At 45.2% G+C, this 23,905-nt stretch overlaps 1 non-coding gene and 1 pseudogene across 1 annotated transcript; both read right to left on the bottom strand.

Annotated features, from left to right (window-relative positions):
* Nucleotides 1-685: 685 nt before the first annotated feature.
* Nucleotides 686-21,992, bottom strand: LOC136507380 (pentatricopeptide repeat-containing protein At2g26790, mitochondrial-like; annotated as a pseudogene).
* LOC136509732 (small nucleolar RNA Z247) lies at nt 8,353-8,491 on the bottom strand. The gene has a single exon (XR_010772475.1). It is a non-coding gene; the product is annotated as a small nucleolar RNA Z247 (small nucleolar RNA).
* Nucleotides 21,993-23,905: the final 1,913 nt, after the last annotated feature.

Here is a 23,905-nt window from a genome sequence, read left to right as displayed (position 1 = left end):
CTTAGGACAAAACTAAAAACGACTTACAATTTGAAACAGAGGTATTATCTAGGAACACATTACTGCTGCCAGACAAAAGGCACAACATGGTTCAGAACTTGAAGTTGCCACTGCTGCCACAGCAGGCTTCACCAGGATAGCGTGTGCGCCCCTCCATTGTTAGACCAGATAGCGTGTGCGCCCTCTATTGTTAGTCATCAATTTTGGCACTGAACACACCCTGTGCGTTGCTGTTCTCCATGAGGACGATCTAGTGCCTTTCTGAGAGGGCTGACCTTCACATGCTCAATGCATGGCGAATGGCACGCAGCCTGCTGCACACACAAGCATGGGCCTGGTGAATGGTGATTATCTGCACAAAGAAACTCATCCGGTAAGATTCTCGGATCTTGGGACACGATCCGATACTGCACACGAGAATAACAACATCATATTGGATGACACATACATGTAAACAAAATTTTTAGTTTCAATAAAATTAATGGTTAAGATCACATATACAACTACAGACAGAGTAATACTTTTCTATTGGCATGCTCACTTCAGTTGAAATGTTTTTCTAACTTGGATATCACAAATACAGCTGCCCCCTCTGAGATTTCAAGGTTTTTTCTTGTTATAACATTGAAAAGGTTAAGTACATCTAACTTCAGGATCTTACTTTTGTATTATTTTCTGAAGCAACTTACTTTTCATTTCTCTTGTAAAGATCTTTATCCTTTGCTATTTCTCTGGCGAAGGACTGTGTATCACAAACATCAGGTTTAAGTCCTTCCTGCAACATCTCACGAAATAGTCCCTTAGCTTCCTCTAGAGATTCTGCTTTGCACTGTCCATCAATCAGTACTGTGTAACATTCTTTCATTTCGCTCAGCAACTTCCTATGCTTTTCTCTGATAAGAAAGCTTCTCTCCTTTAAAGACCCTCCCATCCTTGCCGAAGGGTTTCCTTTAGGAAACCATCCAATAGGACTGTATATGCAACTACATCAGGGTTAATGTCTGACCTTATCATTTTATAAAATAGTTCTTCTTGGAAGCGGACAGCCCTGCAGTAACCATTCATCAGCATAGTGCATACAGTGACATCAGGGGAATGCCCTTGCTGGACCATATTACGGAACCATAAATGAGCATTGTACATATATCCTTTCTGACAATAAACTGATATGAGTTCACTATATGAAATTACATCAGGAACAAGATTCGCGAAACTAGTAACCAAGATCCTTGCTAACAGATTGGCACCCCCATCTCAATTCTGTGGTTGCTACAAATCAGAGTGCTTTTATTAGAGGGCAAAGTATTCATGATAATTTCATCCTTGTCCAACAAACTGTAAAGGTTCTTCATCGACAAAAGGTACCAAGTCTATTTCTGAAATTGGATATCTCTAAAGCCTTTGATTCGGTAGCTTTGTCGTTCCTCCTGGAAGTACTCTCTCACTTGGGCTTTGGCATATCATGGTGCAATCTGATTTCAAATTTGCTATCTACCTCTTCCACTCAGGTATTGATAAATGGGAAACCTGGAAATGTTATTCAGCATCAGCGTGGACTCCGGCAAGGCGATCCTTTATCCCCCATGTTATTTATTCTGGTTATGGATGTGCTTAATAGTCTCTTTGTCAAAGCTGGAGAGGAAGGGCTCCTACAACCCCTCTCCCAAAGAATTTCTGGACAGCGTCTCTCTCTGTATGCTGATGATGTTGCTCTCTTTATAAGGCCGATTGAGGATGAACTAGAGGTCACAAAGGAAATTCTCAATGCCTTTGGTATGGCCTCGGGGCTGCGGACCATTTTGCACAAGAGCAGCATTATTCCCATCCGTTGTGATGATGTTTCCCTGGAGCCAGTAAGAGATACCCTCCCTTGCACTGTTGCCGAATTTCCTTGCACTTATCTAGGGTTGCCTCTGTCCAACAAGAAACTGAGAAAAGCTGACCTTATGCCTTGGATTGAGAAGGTGGCTGATAAGTTGCCAGGATGGAAAGCTGTCCTAATGAATAGGGCAGGGCGTATTACTATGGTTCGGTTTGTTCTCTCAGCGATACCTATTTATCTTCTGATAGCCATCAACGTTCCAAAATGGTTTATAAATGCGATTGATAAAATCCGAAGAGGCTTTCTTTGGAAGGGGAAGGAACAAGCTAATGGAGGTTGTTGTTTAGTTGCACGGGAAAAGGTCAACCGACCACTGGATTTTGGTGGTTTAGGAATTATCAATCTTGAGGTCATGGCTTGGGCATTGCAAGCTAGATGGCAGTGGCATAAGAAAACCCGAACTGATCGACCTTGGATTGATCTTGAACTCCCCTCGCATCCTAACTCACTAGCCTTGTTTTCTCTTGCTGTCAGCACAGAGTTAGGAAATGGAAATAATACGCTTTTTTGGACAGACAGGTGGCTGCATGGTTGTTCAGTGGAGAATCTTGCACCTGAGGTTTTTGCAAGTGTGTCTGCAAGGGTCCGTAAAAGACAAACAGTGGCTGAGGCTTTGGACAATAATAAATGGGTTTCTGTAATACGTAGGAGTCTGTCTTGGATTGGAATCCGGGAGTTTCTGCAACTATGGGACTGTGTCCAGGGTCTTCAGTTAAATGATTTTGAAGATCAACATATTTGGAAATTGGAACCTGGGGGCTGCTACTCCTCTAAATCTGCTTATCGGGCTTATTTCCAGGGATCAGTAACATTTGAGCCTTGGAGAAGACTTTGGAAAACTTGGGCCCCAAATAAGTGTAAGGTTTTTCTTTGGTTGGCAATTCATAATAGGTGCTGGACGGCAGATAGACTTGAAAAGAGAGGGCTGCCTCATCCTGAGCAATGCCCCCTATGTGATCAGGAGGATGAGACAGTACAACACTTGCTAGTATCTTGTGTGGTGGCAAGACAGGTTTGGTTCAAGCTTTTAGCACCCCTGAACCTGGGTGATTGCATTCCAAGGCAGCGGGAGCGCAGCTTCGCCAAATGGTGGCGCAAGGTTTTGAAGAAAGTGAAAAAAGAATACAAGAAGGGGGTAAATTCCCTAATAATTTTGGGTGCTTGGATGATATGGAAGCATAGAAATGCCTATGTGTTTGAGGAGATGGCTCCCTCGGTCGATTCCATTATGAGAGACCTCAAAGACGAACACGGCCTTTGGTATCTGGCCGGTGCTAAGAAGCTGCAAGACCTAGGCCTAACTGGTGTAATTTAAACAGCTAGGTCAAGTTTTGGTCATGTATTTTTCTGTTTCATAGGCTAGTTTTTGTTCTGTTTATCTATCTCTCATATTTGGTCCCCGTATGAGAGAAGGGAGTTGTATGGGGACCTTTTTCTCTCTCTAATGCAATGAAGTGCAGCTCTCCTGCGTTTTCTTAAAAAAAAACAACTTTCTTTCCCAACATCATGTCAAATACTGTTGAAGCTCTTTTGACATTGTCATCTCTACAAAGGTTATTTATCAGTTTTGAACAAGAAAAACGATCCAAAATATTTCCTTGCTGAGCAACCCTACGAAACAGCCTGTAAGCATCGTCAGTGGAACCTGAATGCAAATAGCCACGAACCATAGCATTGTACAGAACTTCAATATTTCCTCTGCTTTGCTCAGGTGGCCTCCCCTCCAAAAACCATCAATTGCCAGACCATAGGTTAGTGAACTCTCCAACCCTTGATCCATCATGTGGTCCAGGGTCATCAACCGTGGTAACAAGGCCTCTCTGGAAAAATCCACTGATCAATACATTATATGTAACTACATCTGGTTTTATATTTTCCTTCAGCATCCTCTCGAATACCTGTAGAGCACTTTGTATTTCTCCCTTCAGACAGTAACCATTTATAAGGCATGTATACCCCTAGCCATCATTTGAATCAGTAGTTTAACTGCCTCATCCACATATTCCCAAGCTTGCAACAAGCATCCATAGCAATGTTATATACAGCTCCATCAAGATGGACCCCTGAATCCTTAAATTTCTGGAAGTGCACAATAACTTCAGATGTTTTACCTACCCTCCTAAAGCATTGTAGAAGATAACCAACAATGTGACAATTTATCTCTATACCGTGGGATACCATGGCTTCACAATGATCAACTGCCCTCATTGTGTTTCCCATTTTTGCAGTAACTGCGAATGAGATAGCTGTAACCATACACATCACGGGCATATTCTTGTTTGTTCTTTAATTCCAAGAACTTTTCAGCCTCTTCCAATTTCATTTCTTTGCACAGTCCATCTATTACCATATTATAAGCTATGGCCTCAATTGAAACAGAAATGCTAGGCTTAGGGCGTCCGACGTCCCAGCCAAAATCAGACAGCTCCATACGAATAAAAAAATGAAAATGCTTACACCCAGCCCAACGGCCCAACATCATATTCTCTTGTCCACTCTGTGGAAATGAGAGGACTGATATGTCCTCCCTGGGCACTCGGTTGCGTGTTATATTGAGTAGAGAACAGCCCCCTGGGTGGCTTGTACAACAAGATGAAGATTACAACAAACTCGAGATATGATCTATCCTAAACCACCTTAGCTACAAGCTAAAGACTCCCCTACAAGTCAGGAGCAATAGCCTAACAACTGAATACAACCGAGTCATCTTAACACCCCCCCCCCCCCCCCCTCCCCACCCACCCCCTCAATCTTAGCCACTTACAAGATTAAGATTGTTTCTAAATGTTTCATCTTCACGGCTGGAATAGCTTTTGTAAAGCCATCAGCCAACTGATCACCAGAGGAGATGAATCGGATGTCCAACAATTTCCGTGCAACCTGCTCTCTGACAAAATGAAAATCAATTTCTATATGCTTCATCCTAGCATGAAACACCAGATTAGCAGAGAGATACTTTGCACATAAATTATCACACCACAACCGAGCCATGGGAGGATGGTGAACCTTGAGTTCAGTCAACAACTTCTGAACCCACATCATCTCTGCAGTCACATTGACTAGTGCCTTATACTCAGCCTCTGTGCTAGACCGAGAGACCGTTGCCTGTTTCCTGACTGTCCATGAGATCAAATTGTCACCCAGGAACACAGCAAAACCTCCAGTAGATCTTCGGTCATCTACACAATCTGCCCAATCCACATCTGAGAATGCACTAACCATCATAGACCCGGACTTCTTGATCTTGAGTCCAGTATCAATAGTTCCTTGAACATACCGCAGGATCGGTTTAAAAGCGCTCCAGTGTACCGTGGTTGGAGTATGTAAAAACTGGCACACTTTATTAGCAGCAAACGAAATGTTTGGCGTGTAGGTGTTATGTACTGCAATGCCCCAACCAAGCTTCAGTATCTTGTTGAATCCTTGGGTCCAAGTTTGTCACCATCAACAATGCTGAGCTTCTCTGTACTTGACAGAGGAGTATCAATAGACTTAGACTTATCCATCCCTGACCGCTTCAAAATATCTGCAGCATACCTCTCTTGTGAAAGCACCAGGCCATGTGAAGCCCGCTTGACTTCTATCCCCAAGAAATAGTGGAGATCTCCCATGTCTTTTAGTGCAAACTCGTGATGCAAATCCTTGAGTAGTGCCTCTGTAGCTTCTTGTGAAGAGCTAGCTACAATAATGTCATCCACATTAAACCAAGACAAACAAAGTATGTTTTCCACTATTATAGTAGAATAGAGAGGTATCAGCCTTTGAAGGCATAAAACCCAGCGCCTCCAATTTTCTACACAACCTTGCATACCAGGCACTAGGTGCCTGTGTCAAACCATATAACGCCTTGTCTAGTTTGCAAACATAGTTTGGATGTGACTTATCTGCATAACCCGACGGCTGTTGCATATACACCTCTTCCTCCAACACACCATCAAGGAATGCATTCTGGACATCAAGTTGGAGAATGGACCAACCCCTTGACACTGCAATAGACAGGATGAGCCGAATCGTTGCAACCTTTACCACTAGACTAAATGTATCCTCATAGTCTATGCCATAACACTACTTGAATCCCTTTTCAACAAGCCGTGCCGTATACATATCAATTAGTGCCATCTGATTTTCTCTTGATCTTGTACACCCACTTACAACCAATGATGTTCTTGCCCTTTGGAGGAGGCACAAGACGCCAAGTCTTGTTACGCAACAAAGCTTGGTGTTCACAATCCATTGCTGTGACCCAGCTTTTATCTCCAAGGGCCTCATCGAGTGTCGAAGCCTGCAGGTGATGTAGCCAGCATGCACCAACATACCGTACCATCAGAGTAGGACTTGGGCTTGCTTATACCTTGTTGGAGCCGTGTAGTGGGCCGTAGAGGCATGATGGGCATAGGTGAGTCACCAAGTGCACCATCCACAGTAGATCCCGGCGATAGATTCATAGGATCAGCTGCCTGCTGCTACCCCCTTGCTAGGATCTGTCTGTGGCGGGCTGGCGGTGCGGTAGAAGTGGGTGCAGAAGATCTAGCCAGGGGCGACGGCGCACCCGTGCACGTAGGGGACAGCCGCCATGGTGACTATGGATGTGCCGCCGATCCCGAGGTAGTTGCGCTGCCACCTGCAGTATCAGCACTAGGCGGATCCACCTAGGAGTCAGCGCGGTCGGCAGCCGGTGGACACATAAAATGACGCTGTGAAAACTCCGTTTCTTCACCAAATTTCATCGAATTTTCTCCTGTATCATTCAAAACCAAACCAGATATCGACAAAGGATTAGTAGGCATAGGAGAATTCAAATGCTGATCACGCAGTATTGCATCCCCAAAGCTAGTATGTTAGCCAAGCAAGGTATCAGGAAGGAGAGCGATCTCGGAACATGGATGGACACCGGCATTGGGATGCAGTGTGGCAAAGGGAAAGAGACGCTCATCAAACACTACATCCTTGGATATATAAACACGCCCTTCTTTTGGATCCAAACATTTGAATCCTTTGTGGGAATTACTATAACCGAGAAAGACACATTGCTTGGAGCGAAACTGAAGTTTCCTTGAATTGTAAGGCCTAAGATTAGGCCAAACAACGCATATCCAAAGGTTCGTAGAAAAGTATAATCTGGCTGTTTACCAAGGAGACGCTCAAAAGGAGTTTCGTCGTCTATCACTTTGGAAGGAAGACGATTGATAAGAAACACAGTGGTAGAAAATGCTTCATCCTAGAATTTAAGTGGTACCGACGCATGAGCAAGAAGAGATAGCCCCATCTCAACGATGTGATGGTGCTTACGCTTTGCAGAACCATTCTGTTGATGAGCATGGGGACATGAAACATGGTGAGCTATGCCTATACGTCGGAAGAAAGAGTTTAATGCTTGATACTCCCCCCCCCCCAATCTGTCTGGAAAGCAAGGATCTTGTGACCAAATTGATGTTCAACTAAATTCTGAAAGTCATGAAAACATTGAAAACATCAGATTTGTGACGCAATAATTAAAGCCAAGTAAACTTGCTATGATCATCGATGAAACTCACATATAGTTATGGCGCCCAACCGAAGTTGGAGCAGGTCCCCATACATCCAAAAAACAGGTCCATAGGACTAGAAGACACACTAGTCGACCTAGGGTAAGGCAATTGATGACTTTTGCCTTGCTGACATGCATCACAAACCACTTTATTATTTAAATCACTAAAAAGGAAGCTTATGGAGGCTCAGATTTGCTGAACTACGTGAGTGGAAGCATCCCTAGCGTAGAGAGCCACAAGGAGGTTGACGGCTTGAGACGACACTAAGCACTTGTTTATTCGAAGAAGACCGCAAAGGGTAAAGCCCTCCTTCACATCTGCCTCTGAGGAGGGTTTTCTTCGTCACCTATTCCTTGATAGAAAAATGGTCGGGATGAAATTCAAGAAAGACATTGTTATCCTTTGCTAGTCAATTTATAGAAACAAGACTCTTGCTAGTTTGCGGGACATGTAGGATATTATTAAGATGAATCTCACTGCTAGGGGAATGCAAAACGCTATGACCAACATAATCAATCTCCATACCTATCCCGTTTGCCACGTGGACTTGCTCGCAGCCGGTGTACTTGTCACGGATGGTCAACTTCTCTAGCTCTCTAGTGATGTGGTCTATGGCTCTAGAGTCCATGTACCAGTTCATATCTACACCATATGAGTTGGTCGCCAAGGAGGCACTCTTCTATGGAGGTCCAGTAAAAGAGGCATCAAACCTCTTGTAGCAGTGAAGGATGGTGTTCCCTTCCTTGTTGCAGAGCTGGCAGACAATGCCTGAGGAGGCACCTCCCTGGGTACTGTCACCACCGCCGCCGTGGCCCCCTCTTTGGCCATGCCCTGCACCACGGCCGCCACCACGGCCATGTGAGTTGTTGCTACCACCGTGGCCTCCTCTTGCTGCCATGTTGGTGGAGGACTGATATCCCCTACCATGGATCTCCATGCGCTGCTCGAAGCTGACGAGTTGTGTGTACAGATCACCAACAGAAATGGGTTCAATGCGCGCCGCCACTTCCAACACCACTGGGTTGAAATCAAGGTCCCAACCAGTCAAGATGTAGGACACAAGTTCCTCATCTTCGAGCTTCCTGCCCACCGATGCCATCTCATCAACCAATGCCTTCATTTTGGCAAAGTACTCGTTGATTGAAGAGGAACCCTTGGACACGGTGGCTAATGCCATTCAGGTGCTGATGACCCACGCCCTTGATTGGGATGCAAACATCCCCTCTATGGAGGCCCAAGCCACCAACGCCATCTCCTCCATGGAGACTTGGTCGAGAATCTCCTTTGAGAGATGTCAGCAAGTAGCTCAGAACTTGCTGATCTTTTGCCAAGTAGATGTCATGTAGCACCTAGTTTTAAGGATAAAACCAGATACACACCATATGTGTGCCCAGGAATGCAATTCACACATATAGCTACAAATGAAGGGGTAATATCAAAGATAATGCCTTAAATACTTAGCGCACAAATATTTGTTACAAAAGATGTAGTCTTACTTTATAGTATATACTATAACTCTGATCTTTTGGCGAGGCCTCCAACACCACAAGAATCGTCAACTGGTTGATCACAAACCTAACACCTCTTGAAAAACTCCACTGAAGAACCTCCATCTGATACCCATATAGGATTTTGCCAAAGTATTGAAATAAAACAAGCGTAAGCTACTACCGCTTAGCAAGCCTAACATGAGGGGATGCAGGCTCAAAAGGCTTGACATGACTGAATTGCGGTAAGCACTTTTAGTTGGTCATATTTTATTATTAATCATAAGTTGCTAAGTTATGCTTAGACTCCCAAATATGAATAATTAGAGATATCAACAATTTTAATCATAACCCAAACCATCCAAGTAACCAACTATTCAGTAAAGATCTAGGCCACTCGTGACCATGAGCTCGGCTGATATACCAATTTTACACTCTGTAGAGGTTGTACACTTTCACCATGAGTCATGTTACCCATATGCCCGGGTTAATTACTTCCAAAACACTTCCAAGGTGAGTAGGCAGGGTACACTATGAAGCTTTTCCCCAGTCATTCTAATAAGGAGCAGCCGCTTAGGATTCCATCTCCCAAGTGTTATGGAGTCATCTCCAACCCCTCTTGCCCTTTCGGTAAACTGCTACAAACTAGAAAGAGCAAGGTACTGTACTAAGAATAGAGCCATGTGGTCCTCATGGTTGTACTGTAAGTCCTGGGTTGTCACTTAAAGATGAGTCCTTATGGAGAGAAACTAGAGCACCATAAGAAAAGGCCCAATGCTCTAGCCCCCTTGGTTCCATGTTGCTAAAAAACATCTTTTAATACCATGTTGCATATATCTTTAATTGTATTCCTTAATCAATATTAGTTGGAGCAAACTGAGCTTACTACCCACATGCAAAACCCATAGGTAAATCAAGGACAGGTAATCAATATCAAGGTAGGTAGACTCCAAGCTGTGCATTAACATATGCATATGAATTGAGATTGCATTAAAGTGAATAGGTAACAAGGAGCCTCATATTATACTTGCCTTAATTCAAAGTATCGTTGCTGGTCTTGATCTTCAAAGAGTTGCTCCAGATCACCAACATAAAACTCACAGTCTACTCGAGAACAAAAGGCACCACACAGGCATCCATACTATCATGCATAGCAAACAAAAACCATAGATTAGAATAGTACACCAATCAACATAAAATCAAGATGAAAAGTTTGTAAAACAAATCTATGTCTCGCTACGATCACACAAACACGAAGATCACAAATTTTGGAGCTAAAACGAAGAAGTTATGAATTAAACAAGATTTCCTTTAGTAAAATAATAGATTAAATCCAACCTTGAATTTTAAAAGTTGAAAACTTACTTAACAGTAGTATAAACATATAGATTACTTAATTACGAACCTAACGCAAGTTGAACGGATCAAATCAGAGTTAAAACGGAGATTTTATGGCTAAAACCAATCTAGTGGCAAAACTCTAAATAGCTAAAAATGTATTTTAGATTTAACCGAAACAAAATACGCTTTCAAAAGAAGAAAACAAAATCTGAAAAGATGTTTTGGACTGCGGGTTAAGACCCAAATACTTATAAGGGCTCTTTTGAAAGATTACGGGGACGGCGGGTTAAGACGCAAGTAATTGTAATGGCCTTTTTGAAAACATGCCAACAAAGAGGTACATTCTAATCCGGGCCTTTGATTTTGGATCGGACGACTGCGGTGGCTCCAGGACTCGGCTGGCCGGAACAGAGGCGCCGGTGTGGTGGACTCCATTGCCGGCGATGGAAAACTCGCCGATGGTCTTCGAAAATGGCCTACAGGCCATGGAGGAGCGAACCGAGAGCATGGGGAGCAAGAGGGAGGCTCGGCGAGCTCACCTAGGGTTTCCTCGGTGGCGGAGGATGGATGAAGATAGTGCAGGGCTTGATTCGGTGGACGGACATGTTCTGCAAGAGTTCGACGATGAAGGTGATCAACATAGAGAGCAAGAGAGAGGGAAAACGGAGCCTGTGGCTTTGTACCTCTATGCGGAGAGCAGAAGGCGGAGCTTGATGACGGGGAGGTGTCCAGCGGCGGTGGCGGATGTCGTCGAGCTCGGCAAGATCCATCGAGCGCGGGATGGTGAGGCTAGGGCTTGGGCGGCGCTGCTCTAGGGTCAAGGGAGGGCGGCGGCACCTAGGCTTGCTATTTACGGGGCAGACGACGTGGGAAGCAAGCCAAGCGCGGCGTGGCGAAGGCAATCTCGATGGCGGTAGTCCGTCACCACAATGGGAGGAGGAAGATGTGTCTGACGAGTGGGGCTACTCCGTCAGTCATAGTGAGAGAGGGAAAGTGCGGGGCGGGCTATCCAAGCCAAGATGGGTTGGCTGCTGGGCTGCGGGGAAAGGATGAGCGGGCTCAGGCTTCCGGCTGGGCCGGCGGGACGGGAATAGGCCACGGCCACGGGAAGAGCAGGCCAGGCCGAGCAGAGCGGCTGGGCCAGCTGGAGAGAAAACAGGCCTGCAGCTAGGAACCAGAGAGAGGAAAATGGCCTTCGGGCCAAAAGCCAAGGGAGGGAGATATTTTCCTTTTCTATTTTCTAAACCAATTTCCAAACAAATTTTAAATGCAAATTCAAATCAATTCGAAATCTGATTTCAAACCACACAGTTTAAAAATAATATGCAGCAGCATGAATGCACAACCATGTTGCTAAACTTATGATGAATTTTAATTTCAATAAAGATTATTATTTCCCCTAGGTTTAAATATACACAAAAATTCATAATTAAATGAATTTAATTCTATTTGAAGAAAAGTAAATTTTAGGGTGTTACATGTCACAATCAGGGTTCGACACTGGTGGTTCCTTGTCACCGTCGGTCTTGGAAGGCAAAAACTTCGACGGTGGTTTGGCCATCGGCTTGATGAAGTTGGCGACCTGGGCGCCTCTCAGCACAGATTGGTGGTTGTTGCGGGTCAGCTTCTCGATCACTAGAATAAAGGCGATACCAAGAGAGGTAGCAGCAGATGCTGCAGAGGAGGATGGGAGCACCATTCTTGAGTTCCGTAAGGAATGAGGCTCTAATTACCATGTGGAAATGAGTGGAACGAGATGCCTATAACACCCCTAGTGTTACGAGCTTGTTTAGCACCACGATTTAGGCCTAAGAAAAATTTCCGAAACGAGTTTCTTAGATTTTTTATTTAAAACATATTTGAAAAGTGATTTTTATAGAGCGACAATAATATAGAACATGTGTTTGGATTTTAATAAAAATTAAAGTACAAATTTTGTAGAAAACAATGTAACTTTTGTTTTAGCAACATAATACGGTTAGCCAGTGTTTCTTAGGGCCTAGAAAGGGGACTTGGATGTGAACCCAGCTCGAAGGTTTAGAAAACTTTCAAGTTAGAAACGGTTTGATGACACCAAGTTCATGAATTTATTTCATGAAATCTAATTAACGAGTAGTGGCATGTTTTAGCTTTGGTTGATAGCCCGACGCACCTTCTTGAGTGCAGTCTAGATGGTTGAACCCAAAATGAGTTAGATGGGGTTTCGCACGTGCTTTGAAATTCATACATGAGCTCGGCCTTAGGCAGTTTGGCCTGTGGGCGCGGTCTCGGTGTCGTCGTGCCAGGCTCGCCCACGCGGGGCAACCAATGCTGACCAGGCTTGGCTATGGCGGGCCGCGGTGTCTGCCGCTGGCCATTTACCCGGCCAGTTGCTGGCTGCTGCTGTCCGTCGGCCAGCCACTGCCATGCTGCGATCCTACATCCTGTCCTGCCATGCCTCATGCATCGTCGATTGTTGTTGCCGCGCCCGTTGCGTGCACAGGGCCGTGACACTCCTCAGGCAACTCCCGTCTCCTTGCGGTGCCATGCCGTGCCCGCGCCTGTGCCAGCCCCAGGCCAGGATGAGTTGGCCACAGCCGCTCCCTGCCGTGCTGCAAAGCCATGTGAGCCCACGCACATGCGCTATCCGCCATATCACATGGGGTCGAGCCGATGCCGCAGTCGCTATCGCGTGGCCAGCGTGGCGCTTGCCCTCGCCGTCCGCTCCACCGACCACGCATAGTCCTGGGGTGTGCACCAAGTCATCGCAACTGTGTTGTTGGCCCCGGCCGCTGTTGCGATGGGACGACTTCCTGCTCTGCCCTACCTATCCACCCCTTCCCGCTAGCTAACGGCGGTGAGCTCTGTTCGGGCTTGGCCATTTTGGTTCAAGTGCGTCGCACCAGTACTCCACTCGCATGTGTGTACGTGCTCGCATCGCTCCACCGACTGTGGCTGCTCGCTTTAATTTGCCCGGCTCGCTGTGTGCTCTTCCCTCGGCCACGCCACGCCTTGGTCGTTGTCTTCTCCTCCCTCCTACGCGGCAGCGAGTTTCGCAGCTCTTTTTCTCGCACCTGCGAGTAGCTTGGGAAGCTAGCTAGGCGCCTTAACACACTGAGCCTCAGCCGAGCACCGTTGGCCACCAATTTGGCGTTTCCCCTCGCTGTCCGTTAGTTCGCCGCCGTGCTATGAGATTTGGGAGTAAGGCCCAAGGCTATGGTAGCAGTTCGATCGAATGCAATTTCTTACTCGCCTTAACCTCCTCTATCTGATGCTCATCTCGGCTTGGTCAGGACCTTCACCGGCGACGAGCTGACACGGCCGCGCCATGCTTAGAGCGTCGTCGCCCTTCACCGCGCACGTGGCCATTCTAGCACGGGTCGTTTCTGCTCCAGGCGACACCGTAGCCATGTCCGGGGTAAGGTCCTAATGCTCTCCCATCTTTTCATTTCTGTCTCCAGGGTCACAGGTTGCCGGAGCGCGTGCGCCACCGCCGGTGAATCACGCCGACGTGGGCAGTTGAGCCCTGCCCACTGTCGGGTGACCTTGCCCCCGGGTCGCTCTCCACGCCTACGTTGTCTCCGCATGGGTGCCCGCACGCCTCGTCGCTCGCCCCGCGTCGCCGGCGAGTCCCTCGGCCGGAACCGGTGTCGGCCGGCCATGAGTTGCTGTGCTGCTCTGCTTTGGAGTCGCTCAGGGACTGCGATTTGTAAATATAAACAATTATAGGGTGCTAGGTGAAGAATAGATGACTTTATTGAATAGTGATCTAGATCGTAGATTATTAGTTAAAAATCTAGGGTTATTTTTGCAAAAGGGATAGCGTGCTCTGGGATTTCCCAGCTAGGCCGGATGGCCGCCGCCCGCGCCTGGGCCGCTACCGGCGCGTCTAGCTTGCCCATGCGCCATTGGGCCAGCCTATCGCCGCCACGCCTTGACCATGCCGCCTAGGCCGCCATTTGCGCTCGCCCGCTGGGCCAGCCGGTCATTGCCGTGCCTAGGCCGCTGTCGCCCGCCTGCTAGGCCGGCCTGGTACCGCCGGTCTCCACTAGGCCGATTTGGTGCCTGCTGGTCCCTTTGGCTTTCTAAAACATTTAGCTAATTTAGTTTTAGAAATAAATTTGTAAAATCAAAATAAAATTGTGTAGGTGTCCAAAAATAGTAAAACCAGTTTTATTGAGTTCCTAAAATCATGATCTATCTAATAGTCTATTTTGTTCACATAGACTCTATATGTTTTTAGGGTTGCTCTAATTATTTTAGAATGCTTAATATTATGAAAATGTAAACTTGTAGGAATTGTTTATATTGAATTGGTGATAGTGTTGTATCTAAAATTTCTACAGTAGGTTCCTAGTAATATTAGGTACTCATTGTAATTGTCGTAGCTCTAGAATAATTAGTTTGCTAAATAGATAATGATGTCCTATTATGAATAAAGATTAAATGGATAGAATGGGATAAAGAAACAACTTGGGTTTGTATAACTAAAACAATTGTTGTGAAGTAACGCCTTATTTGACAGCATGGATACGTAGACCAGCGTTAGAGCTATCTCGTTAGCTTGTGAGGCGTGATCGGGTTTCTAAGCATTTTGGCTGTCATTAATTATTTACATCTATGCATTTGCATCAATACATATCATATAGGTATGATGATGGATCCACGGATCAATTGAAGGATGATTGGAAATCCGAAGATGGTGTAATGGTATTCTCCCTAGGAGATGATGCAATGGGCTTTCTATTCAGATAATGGTGGATGATCTGACGATGCCAATACTAACTTTTTAATATATATCTTACCCAGGCGAGCCCCTGTGCATAACCCCTACTTTTCTGCAGTTTAAATTATATTTGTGCATTAAGTTTTAAGGAGTTGAATGAAATATATATATATATATATATATATATATATATATATATATTTCCTATGAGTCTTACTAGTATGATAGGATCGGGGTAGATTGCTATGCTACAGGAACTGGTAGAAGTCGAGTGATTGCCTATCACTCACGAGATATAGGAAATATGTTACTATATCATTATTACTTGAAAAATATAAATGGTGGAAAGGGGAAATGGTGACCGGACAGGGATATTATTTGGGTATTGGTGGGTGTAAGAGGTTGTGTCGCCGTGGACGCGGGGCATGGTTTGGTTACACTGCTTTCCCTGTCTGTGTCGGGTAAGGACCGGCTGTTGCATAAGACGCTAGGCAAGTCATAGAGTTATTATCCCGAGCACATACTTGTGTATGGGTGCTTGGAAGACTTGTTGCTCTCTTGTCGTGGATCCAGCTCTTTTTGGACCGACTGTTAGGATTTTGTTTTTGGTGGAGGAGGTCCTTGCACCGCGCTGAGTCCGAGACTCGGGAGCGGGGGCTTGGAGTCTCAGTTTGGACGGGGACCTGGACACCCAGGATAGGAGAGTGATGGGTTGGTCCTGCTTGTGCCTAGGGTACAAGCGGGGTGTGTGTTTTTGGGGTACCCAGCTAGGGACATTGGTTCGTGAATCGTCGCCGAGTCGGTACGACTTATCTTAACTCTAATATCGTAGTAATAACTGAAAGATGAAAGATGGAAGAAGAAAATCTGATTGCTTGCCACCTGCTTGAAAGTAGCACATGTGCTTACATAGAATGGTTAGTTAATGAACCAATGCGGCTATTAATAAAAAAATTGAATATAAGGACGCACGCTTAGTAATGCTTCCTACAAATGGAATAAACCCACAAGTCAGATAGCCTTGCATATTCTTGGAGTCTTTTCTTTCCTCCTATCGGGTAAGTCTTACTGAGTACAATTGAGTACTCAGGGTTTTATTTCCCCCTGTTGCAGGTGACAGGCGGATGCTAGAGCTGACTCTTGTGTGTGGATTTCTCTTGGTGGGCTCAGAGAGGATTTCCTTTATGCTGCGATCATAGTTTTTATTTATAACTCTCACTAAATGTTTTTATGAATGAAAGTATTACAATCTGTTGTCATAATTTACATATCAATGATTCATCATGCTATGATTAGATAATTATTTTCGCTGTAATTCTGATCACATGTTTATATTCTGCTATTCAATTAAATTGTTCATAACTCTGATAATATGATCACATTCCACTATTATAAATAATAAATGTTATACTCTGATGTTACATGTAAAGTGATGTAAGAAATGGTTAAGAATGATGTAAGCTTTATTCTCTCATTTGTGATCCTAATGAAAATATGGATTTTCGGGTTCTCCCCTGGGGTGTGCCCGACGGACCCGAGTGATTTAGTGTCCTCCCCTGAGTGCTTAGTGTCTAATGAAAGACGAGCACTCCTAGGAGGCATTAAATTAGGCGGTTCTGCCACAATGCCCGTCCTGGCCACTCGGTTGCGTGTTATATTGAGCAAGGAACAGCCCTTGCGTGGCTTGTACAACAAGATGAAGATTACAACAAACTCAAGATATGATCTATCCTAAACCACCTTAGGCTACATGCTAAAGAGTCCCCTACAAGTCAGGAGCAATAGCCTAACAACCGAATACAACCGAGTCATCTTAACACACTCGTCCTCTCCAGAAGCCTCTCGTTCACTCGTCCTCTCCAGAAGGCTCTCCACCGCGTCGCCTCAGCGTTCTTCATGTCGTCCGGCATCTCCACCGCACACTAGCGCGGTTGCCCATCGTCTCCCTCTCCATGGCACCTCTTGCCCACTGTGGTGCCCACTGTGGTCCGTCTTCTCCACCGGAGTGATCCGCCATGGCCTTCTCCACCGGAGCGGCAAGCTCTACACCGGTGAACTCCACACACCGACGAGCTTCGATTCCCAAGCAACAAGGAGACCTCCATTACCATGTAGCAAGGAGATGTCGCACTGAAAGCGCATGTTGCAAACATGTGTTTTCAGGTGTTTTAGATGTTTCAAAGGTATGTTGCAAGTATCTCGTATCGGTGTTGCAAAAGTAGATCAGGATGTTGCAAAAGTGGATCGAGATGTTGCACATGTTGCAATGGCTATACACGTATGTTTCAAGTGTATGTTCCAAATGTTTCATCTGTATCAGACGTATGTTGCAAATATTTTCATCTGGATGTTGTAAAAGTAGATCTAGATATTGCATATACATGCATGTTGAAGCGTATTTTTCAAGTGGTTTCAGGTGTTGTGCAAGTATTTCGTCTGGATGTTTCACATGTTTGCAATGGTATTCAAGTGTTTTCAAGTGTTTTTGTAAGTATTTTAGACGCGTGTTTTATGTGTTTCATCTGTCTTATTTGTATGTTGCAATTGTTGTATCTGGATGTTCCAAAAGTAAATAAGGTTGCACATGAGATGTGCGTAAGAAGCAGCCAGCGGCACTGGCGATGTCTGGGGCAGCGCAGGTGACCGAGGCGGCATGGCCGATGTTCGGGGCGGCATGGTCCCGCTGCTGGGGCACTCGCCCGCAAGCCCGACGCCTGTGGTGCTCGCTCGCTTGGTGAGCGGGTATCGTCCGACGCTAGCGCCCCGGATCGGACGTCCGGGCGCTAGCAAGTCCCCAATTAAAACCCTCTCCCTGGTGTCCCCTTGAAGAGTAGCATAAGCTAGATCATACATTCCACAACTGCAAAGACCAATCACAAATGACGAGTACCCATGTGCATCTGGTTTCACTCCCATTTTAATCATCTCAACCCACAACTCGAATGCTATGTCTGCCTTCTTTGCTTTTAAAAGAGACATAATGACTATTTTTAATGAATCAGCATTCAGATTTAACTGAGAGCATTTCATTTGTTCATAAGCTGCAACAACCATCTCTGCTTCACTGCTCTGTGCTACAAACTTGAGAACAAAATTGCAAACCCAAGCTGATGGAACATATCCAAGCCTGCAAAGATGACAAAGCATCTCGATTGTGGCTTGTGTATCATGGTATATCATGTAAGCCTTGATTAAGCAATTGCTTGCAAATGAGAGTGCGTGAGACATGGCACATGTTTTTCTGTGGTGATTCATGAGTGCTACGATTTCAGGACCACTACTAGTAGTTGGCGAAACAATATAACAGAACAAGGATACCAACATCTCCTGGCATGAATGGGATAAAATGTGCATGATCTCTGAATAGGTTGAGAAGTCATGACGAAAAGTAAGAAAGCTTACGGTCAGCTTATTGGAACTAACTGGGCTCATCCAATTTACAAATGGATTTGGGAATCTGTTGAAACATAAGGCATTTTCATATTTATTTTAATCCATAAAAATAACGCAATAAAAAGAGAGTGAAGTCATGAATGAAAAGACAGAAACAGTTCATGACAAATGTTAACATGATGATAAGACAAATTACAGAGCCGAAACATATGTGAAACATTGTTTTACATAGCTGACGCATCACAGACATGATCGTTTTATATAGCTGAAGCATCACAGACATGATCACAAATATAAAAGATGTGTTCTCAAATATTAAGATCATGATGATCACAAAATTAAAAGGAACCAGAAAACCAGTACTAGCATAATCATCCAAATCAACCAAACAGAGCATGTTGAATATGAAAGCAGTATTGCCTAGAAACATCATGATATTGATAATGAAACTCAGAAGAGGATGAAGGACATTATACCCTGCGGCGGAGCCGCTCGCACCAGGAAAAGCCATGGTGGTGCTTTGCTGTTGTAGTCGTCCCGCTCGATGCAGTGCAGAAAAGGACGCCGTGAAGAGGGCACCGCTACAGGTTCACCAGCGAGTAGTCGTGCCACCACCGACACTCCCCAAAAACGTAATCGCCCGTCTTCACCCGAGCAGGTGAAGCCCACGACGGAGACGCGTTCCGGAGGCCTACTCTTCCATCTCTGGTGCTCGCCGGAGGTGGAACGGGAAGAACTTGCGCTGCTGGAAAGTGGTGTATTTCGCCAAGAGAGCTTAACCGAGAAGAGAGGATTTGATTTATAGACAGAGGCCAGAAGACGAGAAGCCGACGGCACCGAGGGGTCACACCTCCCTTCTGCGGTGGAAGAGACGGAGACGGAGAGCCAGGAGTCACGGGAGTTACCAGAAACTCCTCCAATCAATTCCAATCAATTCGTCAGTTTCAAAAATAAAGGCCTCGCCCGCCCGTCCGCTCGCTCGCCGCCGCCCGCCTGCCTGCCTGCCTGCCTCGCCTCGCCTCGCCACGCCACGCCACGCCACGCCCACGCCCACGCCCACGCGCACGGGCACGGGCTCGGGCCGGGCCGGGCGGCGGCGGCGGCGGCGCGCGCGCGCGCGCGTGTGGCATCCAGGTGACCCACTTTTACTTCTCAAATAGATCGATCAATGATCAAGTATTTAAGTAGAGTCGTCTCTCGATTAAATTCCCATATGGTATAAAACCATTAATGTACATGTACGGACCATAGAGTTTAATAGAGATATTAAATAAATGGGCCAAGCCCATAATATCTAACAATCCCCACCAAACTCTAGGGTACGCAGTTTGAAATTCTCAGAACCACATTCCTTTTATATACCAGTGTTTCGATGGAGACTGTTAAGTTGAACATCCATCTAGAAAGCTAGCTACACTCATCCACAACTGAACAATGGACAGAACCTTGAATTGACAGTTTTGTGCGAGATGAGTTTCACATAACCTCTTAACTGATACTAGGCTGCCAAGTGCCTTCCCTCTGTTTTGAAGCATATAAGTCACACTTCGAGGCCTTTTCATGAGCATCTAGAGATTACCCACATCTCATAGATTGTGACTAGCAATCGAGCTCATATAGGTGTGTTCCTTATAGGATGTTCTGTAGGACAACATCCCCGCTATACCAAGCCGCTCGGATCACATTAAGAACTTAATCATCCTGCCTAACAGTATTAGAGAGACGGTGCATCTCCAACGAACTGAGCTATAATCTAAGGGGTCTCTCCCTCAGTCAATCAACAGCTTGTTTCGCCATCCTAATTCACGGGATCTCCGATCACATAGGATAGGTTACCACTGTTGATGGCTCTATGTGGGTCTCAAACCCAGTTCCCTCGACGCACCTTCTATCACATTGCGTGACAGACCCTTAGTGAATTGATCTGCCAGATTATTTGATGTATGGACATAGTCCAATGCAATTACTCCGGAGTTTCTCAGTTTTCTGACAGTCTTCAAACGTCTCTTCACATGCTTTGTGGACTTCATGTTATCCTTAGAACTGTTTACCTTAGTGATCACAGTTTGATTATCACAGTTCATGGAAATTGCTGGGATTGGTTTCTCAACAATCGGCAAATCCATCAGGAGATCACGGAGCCACTCTGCCTCAGCACTAGCGGTATCCAATGCGGTCAGTTCTGCTTCCATTGTAGACTTCGTTAAGATAGTCTGCTTGCAAGACTTCCAAGAAACAGCACCACCTCCAAGTAGAAACACGTATCCACTCGTGGCATATAGCTGATCCGCATCAGAAATCCAATTAGCATCACAATAACCCTCTAGTACCCTCGGATACCCGGAAAAGTGAATGCTGTAACTCATTGTCCCTTTCAAATAGCGCAGCACTCTCTCAAGAGCATTCCAGTGAGTATCTCCCGGATTTGACACAAACCGGCTCAGTTTGCTTACAGCGAACGAGATATCAGGCCTGGTTGCGCTAGCTAGGTACATAAGAGAACCAATTATCTGTGAATATCTCAATTGGTCTCTTGCAATTCTGTGATTCTTCCTCAAATGAATACTTGGATCGTACGGAGTAGGAGCAGGCGTACACTCATTGTACCCAAATCGGTTCAAGACCTTTTCCACATAGTGAGACTGCATAAGAGTTACCCCACCATTTCCTTCCTCCCTTGAAAGCTTAATGTTGAGAATAACATCAGCCTCTCCCAAGTCTTTCATCTCAAAGTTACTCGACAAAAAATCTTTTACTTCTTTAATCACATTTAGATTGTTGCCAAATATTAATATATCATCCACATATAAGCATAGTATCACACCATCACCACCACCAAACCGATAATATACACATTTATCAGCTTCATTCACAACAAAGCCGGCTGATGTTAAAGTTTTATCAAACTTCTCATGCCACTGCTTGGGGGCTTGCTTTAGGCCGTACAGGGACTTCAATAACTTACAAACTTTACCCTCTTGACCATTTGCAATAAACCCATCAGGCTGATCCATGTAGATCTCTTCCTCAAGCTCTCCATTTAGGAAGGCTGTCTTGACATCCATCTGATGAATGAAAAGACCATGTGAGGCAGCCAGGGATAGCAACACACGAATGGTCGTCAATCGAGCAACAGGTGAGTAAGTATCAAAGTAATCTTCACCTTCTTTCTGTGTATAACCCTTAGCAACAAGCCTAGCTTTGTACTTCTCAATTGTACCATCAGGCCTCAGCTTCTTTTTAAACACCCATTTGCAGCCCACAGGTTTGCAACCAAATGGACGGTCAACCACTTCCCACGTCCCATTGGACATAATGGAGTCCATCTCACTTTGCACTGCCTCCTTCCACATGTCAGAATCAGGAGAGGAGTATGCCTCAGAAACTGTTGTGGGAGTGTCATCCACGAGATATATAATAAAGTCTTCTCCAAAGGATTTTGCAACTCTTTGCCTCTTACTCCTTCGAGTGACAGTATTATCATCCTCCTCATGATTTTGCTCAAGCTCATGGGTGTTATCATCAGCGTGTATATTCGATTCATGAAATTCAGGAACAGGATCATGACTAGACATGCTAGATGCACCTATTTTCATTGGAAATTCATTCTCAAAGAACGTGGCATCTCTAGACTCCATGACCGTTCCAACAGCCATATCAGGAGCACTAGAATTTATTATTAAAAACCGATAGCCCACACTATGAATGGCATAGCCTAAGAAAACACAATCTACAGTTTTTGGTCCAAGCTTTCGCTTTTTGTTTATTGGCACGTTCACTTTGGCCAAACAACCCCAAACGCGAAGATAAGAAATATTTAATCTCTTTTTCTCCCAATCCTCAAATGGAGTGATTTCTTTGTTCTTTGTGGGCACTCTATTTAGGACATGATTCGCAGTTAAAATTGCCTCACCCTACCATTCCTTAGATAAACCAGCTGTCTCCAACATGGCATTCACCAAGTCAGTTAGAGTGCGGTTCTTTCTTTCAGCAATCCCATTGGATTGTGGTGAGTATGGAGGTGTCCTCTCATGAATTATACCGTGCACCGCGCAAAACTCAGAAAATTCATTAGAGAAATATTCTCCCCCGCGATCGGACCGCAACCGTTTGATATGCTTTTCAAGTTGATTCTCAGCCTCGGCTTTAAAGGTTTTAAAATAATGTAATGCCTCATCTTTTGTTTTAATTAGGTACACATAGCAATATCGAGTGCAATCATCTATGAACGTTATGAAGTATCTCTTACCACCTTTTGTCAAAATTCCGTTCATTTCACAAATATCGGAATGGATGAGATCAAGTGGTGCCAACTCTCTCGCCACAGCTGCCTTGTGAGGCTTGCGAGGTTGTTTTGCCTCAACGCATGTATGACATTTGGAGCTTTTGGCAACGTCAAATTTAGGAATTAAATTCAAACCAGCTAAGCGGGACATGCAACCAAGATTAACATGACATAATCGAGAATGCCAAACATTCATCTCAACATTAACGTTATTAACGACATTATTCACTGCAAGAGGTAAAGTATCAACCAAAGACAAGCGGAACAAGCCTCCGCTCTCATAGCCTTTTCCAACAAAGGTTCCATACTTTGACATAACACATTTATTCGACTCAAACACAAGTTTAAAACCGTCTCGACATAGCAGAGAGCCACTAATAAGATTTTTCCTTATTGAGGGGACATGATGCACGTTCTTGAGTTGCACGGTCTTCCCCGAAGTAAGCTTCAGATCCACCGTACCAACACCATGAACACCAGCACGCGCGCCATTCCCCATCAGCAAGGCTCCACTCCTCCCGACCTGGTAAAAAGAAAACAAGGACTTATCAGCACACACATGTATATTTGCACCTGTATCAACCCACCAATCAGGTGAGGAACAAACTGTAAATGCAGATAAATTACCATACCCAGCAGCGTCTGCATCAGTCTCAATGGTGTTGACTGTCTTCGCCTTTGATGGGGGCTTCCACTTAGCCTCAGGACACTCTCTAGAAAAGTGCCCAGTGTTCCCACAAGTGAAGCAGTTCATCTTTGCCTTGTCTAATCCCATCTTCTTATTATTACCTTTCTTGAAGAAGGTAGTGGATTTCTGCTTAAGCTCCTGCTGGGGCTTCTTCTTTTGTGGCTTAGGACGAAACTTTTGCACCACATGTGCACTAGTAGTCGCCTCACCATTCCCGCCCTTGCTCTTTCCCTTAACATCCTTTGCTCTTGCCTTGTCCTCAACATCAAGAGTGCCAACAAGTTCAGCAATGCTAAACTGCTGCCTCTTGTGTTTCAAGGTAGTAGCAAAATCAGTCCAGGAAGGTGGCAGCTTAGCAATAATGCAACCTGCCACGAACCTGTCAGGGAGAGGACAGCCGTACAGCTCCAATTCCTTCACCAGTCCCTGTATCTCATGAGCCTGTTCGACTACAGGACGGTTATCAACCATCTTGTAGTCATGGAACTGCTCCATGATGTACAGCTCAGAACCGGCGTCGGAAAGACCGTACCGGGCCTCAAGGGCTTCCCACACAGCTCTGCCAGTCGGGAGTGGTATGTAGGCATCAACCAGAG

This window comes from Miscanthus floridulus, chromosome 15 (genome assembly GCF_019320115.1).
Source record: "Miscanthus floridulus cultivar M001 chromosome 15, ASM1932011v1, whole genome shotgun sequence".
Lineage (NCBI taxonomy): Eukaryota > Viridiplantae > Streptophyta > Magnoliopsida > Poales > Poaceae > Miscanthus > Miscanthus floridulus.
Note: the sequence above shows the minus strand (reverse complement) of the source record. Positions and strands in the feature narration are given on the sequence as shown.